At 38.9% G+C, this 6,819-nt stretch overlaps 1 non-coding gene across 1 annotated transcript; it reads left to right on the top strand.

Moving 5' to 3' along the window:
* The first annotated feature begins 429 nt into the window (after positions 1–429).
* On the top strand, positions 430–536 carry LOC128113135 (U6 spliceosomal RNA). The gene has a single exon (XR_008219355.1). It is a non-coding gene; the product is annotated as a U6 spliceosomal RNA (small nuclear RNA).
* The last annotated feature ends 6,283 nt before the right edge of the window (positions 537–6,819 follow it).

Raw genomic sequence — 6,819 nt, 5'->3', positions numbered from 1 at the left:
TAATCTCCTTGGTGCATTTTTTTGCCCCAGAGACAAGTGGTTGATGATGCTATGTGCGGAAAAGCTTGTTTTCTACTTAAAGAACAGAGAACTAGAATGGATGGGATAAATAGCTTGTCCTGAATATGTAAATCCCCTTCCTCTTTGTGTGGAATCCATAAAAGACAAGTTGGAAATCAGATGAATTGGACCCAATGGTGCTCTGCAGTTCTGCCATGCATAATAATAGGATACCATTTATCTTGTTGTCCCTTATAACAGAGCAATATATTCAAGAAGACACCTGAGGATACAGAAAGTAATTAGACTTATGTGTATATGGATTTAGAAATATTGACAATTAAGAGCTAAATTGAGGAAAACAAATATTTTCAAGGTGTGTACAAAAATTTTTTCTGTATAAAATAGCCTGTTAAAAGTAGGCACATGGTGCTCACTTCGGCAGCACATATACTAAAATTGGAACGATACAGAGAAGATTAGCATGGCCCCTGAGCAAGGATGACATGCAAATTTGTGAAGCGTTCCATATTTAAAAAAGAAAGAAAGAAAGAAAAAAGTAGGCACATGGCTATTGTCTGAAAATACGTAATTGGAAGAAAATTATGCAAATATAGAAAGTTACATTTACAAGTAAAAGCCAAAAGTACTTAATTATATATTTGGGCTAAACCTTTTACAGAAACACTTCAGAAAATAGAGATAACACTGACACATGCATGACCATTAAGAACGTCATAGTTGTTTTGATTTGCATTTCCCTGATGATTAGGGATGATGAGCAATTCCTTAAATGTCTTTCGGCCATTTGAGTTTCCTCTGTTGAGAATTCTCTGTTTAGTTCTATAGCCCATTTCTTAATTGGACTGTTGGGCATTTTGATGTCTAATTTCTTGAGTTCCTTATATATTCTGGATATCAGTCCTCTGTCAGATGTGGGGTTGGTGAAGATCTTTTCCCATTCTGTAGGCTGTCGCTTTGCCTTGTTGACCGTATCCTTTGCTCTACAAAAGCTTCTCAGTTTCAAAAGGTCCCATTGATTGATTGTTTCTCTCAGAGTCTGTGCTACTGGTGTTCTATTTAGGAAGTAGTCTCCAATGCCAATGCGTTCAAGACTACTTCCTACTTTCTCTTCTAGCAGGTTCAGAGTAGCTGGATTTATGTTGAGGTCCTTGATCCACTTGGACTTAAGTTTTGTGCACGGTGATAGATATGGATCTATTTGCAGCCTTCTACATGTTGATATCCAGTTTTGCCAGCACCATTTGTTGAAGATGCTTTCTTTTTTCCATTGTGCACTTTTGGCTTCTTTGTCAAAAATTATATGTTCATAGGTGTGCGGATTAATGTCAGGGTCTTCAATTCGATTCCATTGGTCCACATGTCGGTTTCTATGCCAGTACCAAGCTGTTTTTATTACTGTAGCTCTATAGTAGAGCTTGAAGTCAGGGATCGTGATGCCTCCAGAAGTTGTGTTATTGTACAGGATTCCTTTGGCTATCCTGGGTTTTTTGTTTTTCCATATGAATTTGAGTATTATTCTTTCCAACTCTGAGATACCACCTTACGCCTGTCAGAATGGCTAAGATCAAAAACACTGAAGACACCTTATGCTGGAGAGGATGTGGAGCTAGGGGAACTCTCCTCCACTGCTGGTGGGAATGCAAGCTTGTACAACCACTTTGGAAATCAATATGGCGCTTTCTTAGAAAATTGGGAATCAATCTCCCCCAAGATCCAGCTATACCACTCTTGGGCATATACCCAAGAAATGCTCAACCACACCATAAGAGCACTTGTTCAGCTATGTTCATATCCGCATTGTTTGTAATAGCCAGAACATGGAAACAACCCAGATGCCCTTCAACTGAAGAATGGATAAACAAAATGTGGTACATATACACAATGGAATACTACTCAGCAGAAAAAAACAATGGCATCATGAGGTTTGCAGACAAATGGATGGATCTAGAAAAAATCATCCTGAGTGAGGTAACCCATACTCAGAAAGACAAACATGGTATGTACTCACTCATAGCAGGATACTAGACATGAAACAAGGATGAATTGTCTGCTACTCACATCACCAGGGAGGCTACTCGGAAAACAGGACCCCAAGAAAGACACAGGGATCGCCCAATGACAGAGAAATGGAATGAGATCTACATGAACAGCCTGGACATGAGTGGGGGTAATGAAAGGCGAGGGTCGAGGGAAAGAGAGCTTGGGGGAGCGGGAGATCCCAGCTGGATCAACAACAGAGAGGGAGAACAAGGAATAGGAGACCATGGTAAATGAAGACCACATGAGAACAGGAAGAAGCAAAGTGCTAGAGAGGCCCACAGAAATCCACAAAGATACCCACACAACAGACTGCCGGCAATGGTCGAGAGACAGCCCGAACTGACATACTCTGGTGATGGGATGGCCAAACACCCTAATTGTTGTGCTAGAAACCTCATCCAACTACTGAGGGATCTGGATGCAGAGATCCATGACTAGGCCCTGGGTGGATCTCTGGGAGTCCAATTAGCGAGAATGAGGAGGGTTTATATGAGCGAGAATTGTTGAGACCAAGGTTGGATAAAGCACAGGGACAAATAGCCAAATGAATGGAAACACATGAACTATGAACCAATGGCTGAGGGGTCCACACTGGATCAGGCCCTCCGAATGGGTGAGACAGTTGATTGGCTTGATCTGTTTGGGAGGCATCCAGGTAATGGGACCAGATCTTGTGCTCATTGCATGAGTTGGCTGTTTGAAACCTGGGGCCTATGCAGGATTGTTTGGCTTGGCCTGGGAGGAGGGGACTAGACCTACCTGGACTGAGTCTACCAGGTTGACCTCAGTCTGTGGGGAAGGCTTTGCCCTGGAGGAGATGGGAATGGGGGGGGGGGGCCGTTGGGGGGAAGGTGAGGGGGACGGGAGGGGGAAGAACAAGGGAATCCGTGACCGATATGTAGAACTGAATTGTATTGCAAAATAAATTAAAATAAATTTAAAAAAAAAAATCTTTTTAAAGGAAAAAGAAAAAAAAAAAAAAAAAAAAAAGAACGTCATAGTGCAGGAGACCTGAAGCAAGAAGATGAAACTCTAACAAGATGACAGAATGCAATGGGTATTTCCTTCAAAATCTGAGTATGAGAAGGGCTGAATGAGAACTTGGTAAAGTAATTTTAATATGAATTTTATGACTTAGCTTAAGTTTACCTTGCAGATAGCCTGCTACTGCGTAAGAGAACAATGAGGGAATAAAATCCACTACTTTAATTGTCTGGAATAATCAACTCAGGATTTATTCATTATGTGATTTTATTCTTATAATCCTTCAAAAAAGTTATTAACCATTGCATTTTATAGATGAGGAAACAGGCTCATGGCAAACCAGGAGATGGCCCTTTGTCACTAAGAAAGACCATCCCCCCCGCAAAAAAAAAATTGGGTTTTGGGGATTTGAATCTTCCCTCCCTACCTTACATTTCCATCCAAAAACAAACAAACAAAACACTGTACTTAGGAAAAGTCAAATAAGTTTAGGCTTTTTATAAAGATTTGGTAGCAGTTTCCATAAAAGGTTGTTACATGTAAAGTGAAGAAAGACTTCATTGAATGAAATACCATTGTGTAGCTTTAGTTGTTTTAAACTGAAAATGTTATGAGGAATTTTATTCATGTAAAACAGAATTTACATTGCTATGCAGAATGGGAATATTTTAGCAAGCACTATTTGTCACACCCAGATTAACGGGATTTAAGAGGAAAACAAAGAAAGAGTGAAAGAAGCTCTGTTTCCAAAAGTTGACTATTGTAGATTCCACCTTAAACATGAATGAGTAACCAGAAATATCTAAGAATAGTCAAGAAAATGAATGAGGCATTCAGTCAGATGTCTGTGTGCAAAGAATCAAGTGTGACTAAAAAATCTTATTCCAAAAGACCACATGTCCAGATGTGTGAAGCCCAATACACTCATAAATCCTCAAATCCCCAAGAATGCAGAGAGGAGAGCACTGTAGATGGTGTTGTCAGAATTCTATTGACTCTATTATGGACTTCTATCTGGGTCCTAGTAAGAAGTACCAATAAATACGGAAAAAACAAACAAACAAACAAAACCTGTTTTGTTACCACTTTTAGCACATGAAAGAACACGGGCAACAAATGCTTCTTAGTTTTCTAAACTGACTTTACACAAAAATATAGACCCTCAAATGTTATTTTGTCAAAAACATAACTTCATAAACAATAGTACTTTATTACAAAGAACCCTGCTCTAGGCTAGACTCTCGGGGGACAGTATCAACAGCATGTAGCTGATGCCGGGCAGCTATGGGTGTGCTCTGAAATCCAGCCCAAGTGACAAAGAGCACAGTAGCAATCATGGGTTAAAATACCCCATGAGATATCCATCTATGCTCCTTCATGACTGCAACCCTCAAGTCCCAAAAGAATCCTGTAAAAACAAAACCAACAAAAAACAAACAACAACAACAAAAACGCAAAGAACTACAAAATGTATAGAGTTTGATTTCAGAATAGGAGCATGTTAATGTATACTTTTGATTTGCTTTTCAATCAGTAGATAATATTGAAAACAAAGAGACTATAGAGTATTGTAGTTCAGTTCACGAGAAGATATATTCTCCTGTTCATGGATATTGTTCAAGCATAAAATTGTGAAAACATTCAGTAAATTAACGCCCAACCTCTCTGATTATATTTTGTTACCAAAATGGCCTTTTCTCCAGTTGACTAAACTTGACAGTTTTATTCCTTACCCGCCTTACCCTAGTGCTTGCTTTAGAACTCTTTCATTACAAAGCCTTTCACAGCTGAGTGGTGGTGGCCCACACCTTTAGTTCCAGCACTCAGCAGGCAGAGGCAGGCAGTTCTCTGTGGGTTCGAGGCCACCCTGGTCTACAGAGTGAGTTCCAGTCCAGCTAGAGCTACACAGAGAAACTCAGAAAAACAAAAACAAACAACAACAACAAAACAGAACAAACCCCCCCTTTCATTCTATCTTTAAATCTTTAAGATGTATGGATCCACCCATTAGCTTTTGTCAAACATGGAATATCTAGGATCTAGAATGCCATTCTCATAATCTGAGGAGCCATGACTTTGAAATGTAATTACCAGAGAATATGATACTCCTAATGCCCAGTATCTCTGCATGGGTGGTAGCCCTAACACCTATTTATTCATCTTCTTTCTTCTCCATATCTTCCTCTTTTTCAATTTTCCCTTATGATTATTCAGTCATATTGATTGTGCTTATGAGTTTTTTCTGAAATCTTTCTTTTATTTAAAAAGGTTTTTAAATTCACTTTACATTCCAACCACAGATCCTCTTCTCATCCCTCATCCTGCTCCTCCTCAGCCTCCCCACCCCATCCTCTCCTCCTAAAGGGTAAGGCCAGCCTTGATGCAGAAGGTGAGGAGCTTGGACCTGCCTCAACTGATTGTACCAGGCTTTGCTGACTCCCCATATTAATGAGTTTTAAAGTGAGAGTCCCATGTGTGCTTATACCTTCTATAACCTCCTCTCTCTGCCTCCCATGGAGTCTCCCTTCTCTTTGTAGTTCCCCTCCTATATTTTGTCCACTTTAGTTTTTTTGTTTGTTTGTTTACACTTATGAAAGTTAAATGTAAGTATATTTATCTTTCTATGCTTGTACCTGATAATTTCATTTAAAAGGATAGTCATCAATTCCATTCATTTCCCTGTGATTAGCATGCTTTTATTTTTTTTTTTGACTGAGCAAACATATCGTGAATATATATCAATCTATTTTCAATTCATTTCTATGTAGACTAATATTTATGTGTATTCAGTATTTGTATAGTTTACTTGTTTCAGTAATCACAGGTAATATCTTTGTTCTGTGTTCACTTTATTCCTTTATGTATACCAAGTAGTGGCAGAGCCCAATCATGTGGAGTTCAATGTTCATGGTTTAGAGGGAGGGCTGCTTTCTTATTTTCTATACTACTTGGTCCAGTCTAAATCCTTACCTGTACAGTATACGAGTTCTTTTCTTTCTGTGTCCTTACTAGTCAATTATATATCACCATACTGAGTGGACTGACTTGGAGTCTGGATGTTTTATTTGTATTTTTATAATAGGTTAAGAGGGTGAGCACTTTTTGATATATTTACTGGTCATTCATTTGAGAAATGTCTGTTTAGGTTATGTGCCAATATAACTCAAAGTCCTCATTTCATCTAGTAGGGAGAATGGCTAGTAGAGAAGGGAAGAGAAACTGTGTCCTCACAAACTGCTTTTTAAAACATCTCTGGGGATTTCTTTCTACTAAAAGTTAATTATGATTAGAGGTAACCCTTTTAATCTATTGCAAGCCTTAAGTAGAAATGTTCTTTTTTTTTTTTTTTGGTTTTTCGAGACAGGGTTTCTCTGTGTAGCTTTGTGCCTTTCCTGGAACTCACTTGGTAGCCCAGGCTGGCCTCGAACTCACAGAGATTCGCCTGGCTCTGCCTCCCGAGTGCTGGGATTAAAGGCGTGCGCCACCACCGCCCGGCTAGTAGAAATGTTCTTAATCAGTATAAAATTGAAATCTGTCCACTGAAGTATATATTTTTCTTTGAACACTTATTAAAATATTGACTCTACAGTTTTCTATATATTTGTTTAAAGCAGTATCCATAATGTTTTTAGATTTCAGGAGGACATTCTGTCTTAGTGTTTTCAAAAGGTTAGTTTCATTTTTCCATATTTTAAGCCTGCAGCTATTTCTATTTAGAGCACTCAGTCCCTTATGCCTCTCCACCAACTCCAAGTAGATAATCATACAAAG

Source organism: Peromyscus californicus, unplaced genomic scaffold, assembly GCF_007827085.1.
Source record: "Peromyscus californicus insignis strain IS unplaced genomic scaffold, ASM782708v3 Scaffold_17__1_contigs__length_78620276, whole genome shotgun sequence".
Classification (NCBI taxonomy): Eukaryota; Metazoa; Chordata; class Mammalia; order Rodentia; family Cricetidae; genus Peromyscus; species Peromyscus californicus.
This window is presented reverse-complemented; position numbering and strand designations above follow the sequence as displayed.